The 2,133-nt window shown below is 42.7% G+C and overlaps 1 pseudogene; it reads left to right on the forward strand.

Moving 5' to 3' along the window:
• Positions 1-411: 411 nt before the first annotated feature.
• Positions 412-1,135, forward strand: LOC110202626 (GATA zinc finger domain-containing protein 1 pseudogene; annotated as a pseudogene).
• The last annotated feature ends 998 nt before the right edge of the window (positions 1,136-2,133 follow it).

The raw sequence follows: 2,133 nt of genomic DNA on the forward strand, positions 1-2,133 counted from the left end.
ATGAGAAATATATGGGAAAGGATGGTTTAAAAAAGAATGTAAGGCCAAAACTTTGTAGTCTACAAAAATGTCTCATACTTTTTTCATTATGAATGCTTTGTTCAAGAAAATAAATGTTAAATGTCAGTAATGGTGGGCACAAATAACATTATAAAAAGAAAATCAATCATATTTTAACAGACATGAAAAGATTTGAGGGAAATGTGGTTAAGGAACTCCTTGATCTATGGACTGGTTCACATTCCATGAATTGTGACTTTCATACTCTGGCTCTCTAAAAAGGGTACATGTTCTGACCTCTCGTTAAAAATCAGGTGAAGGAGAGGCGACGGTGGCAGCGAGAGCTGTGGCTCCACAGTCGTGATTCCCATGTAGCTGAGGCCCTGGGGGCCGCCCACGCCACCGGCTGCCATGCCGCTGGGCCTGAAGCCCATGTGCAGCGTGTGCTGGACCACGTTGTAGTCCATGTGGAAGAAGGGCACGCAGGGCGAGATCCTCTGCAACCACCGCATGGGCTTGCCGGGACCCCGAGCATAGCAGGCGGCAGCGGCGGCCTCGCAGCAGAGCAATGGTGGCAAGCAGAACAAGCAGGAGGCTCACTGGTGCTTGGTGCCCCTGTGGAACACCAAGTATAAGTCAGCCCCTGCGGCTGAGAAGAAGGTATCCACCAAGGGCAAGGGCCACAGGCACATCTTTAAGCTGAAGAACCCCATCAAAGCTCCTGAAGCAATTTCCACCATCATTACTGCAGAATCTATATTTCACAAGGGAATGCGTTATCAAATTGGAGATGTTGTTCCTGTAGTTGATGAAAAACATGGAAAAATGTACTATGCTCAGATAAGGGGCTTCTCCAGGACCAGTACTGCGAGAAGAGCACAGAGCTAACATGGCTCATCCCCACGATGGCCAGTCCTGAAGATCAGTTTGATCTGGCATCTTATATCATAGGACCAGAAGAAGATCTTCCAAGGAAGATGGAATATTTGGAACTTATACACCTTCAGAATATTTCAAGTCTCGATCTTCACCATTCCCCACTGTTCCCACTAGACCAGAGAAAGGGTACATATGGAGTCACATTGGGCCTATTCCTGCAATAACCATTAAGGAAACAGTTGCCAACAACTTGTAATCTAGGATGGCTTTTGAGACTCCATTTTCCTCTGTCCTCTATGCACATCATTACAAGATGTCCCGCAGTGTACTTATTGAAATTGGTGGCTAGCTGAAGAAATAACTTTTTAAATAACCTTTTACTATTACCAAATAGTAAATAGTATCTTCTTAGCTTTTTCTTTACTCATTTTTAATCAGCCATTTTTTAAAGAATTACTCTGAAGAGGTACCTATATAGACTAGAGTAGAATAGGATAGATGTCTCCTGTGCTGAGCTAGGATGTCCTGCAGTAGAGGAAGCTTCTGATGGAGGTGGCCCCTGCCTTTCACAAGATAGATCCTGCCATCAGTGTGATGATGCAGGTGCTAGCTTCTCATCCCAAAGTATTACTTAGCTGATGCTTAGTCCTTGGACCCCAGTAAGTTTGAGTTTGACCAATATGTCATAAAAACAAATACAAAACTATACATATTTTGTTATATTTAAAATAGTGACACTGTGCTATGCACTATGAAATGAACATAACCTCATCTACACAGGTTAAATAGGAAATCCCATGGTGATGTACATGGAGTATATATTACTGAATTGTAAATATGACCTAAAACTAATATGGTAGCTAGAATCACAGTAGAAGGGCTTTGGGGGAGGAATCTGGGCACACCAGATATTTTGTAAAAAGCTTTCCAACAAAATTTGAGCTGATGCCTTTCTTTGCTTATTCCAGGCAACCTTGGATAGTCCTAAAAGTGCCACAGGAGTGGTTAGGTTGGCTAGTTGTTGATGGTAGAAATGTTTTTAAAGAGTGACCACATTCTCTACCTCTTCGATTTGTTCAAAGCTGCTGCTTATTACCAGATCAGACTAAAGGCTATTAGTGTACCATATGACCAAATCCTAAACCTTTAAAAAAGGATCTTAGAAACATTTCTCATGAATATGTTAGTTGGGTGAGAGCAGAGGGAGCTCAGCCCCAGCCTACAAAACAAGGGCCTTTCCTTTGGCTCTGATTG

Source organism: Phascolarctos cinereus, unplaced genomic scaffold (genome assembly GCF_003287225.1).
Source record: "Phascolarctos cinereus isolate Bilbo 61053 unplaced genomic scaffold, phaCin_HiC Scaffold_5;HRSCAF=322, whole genome shotgun sequence".
NCBI lineage: Eukaryota > Metazoa > Chordata > Mammalia > Diprotodontia > Phascolarctidae > Phascolarctos > Phascolarctos cinereus.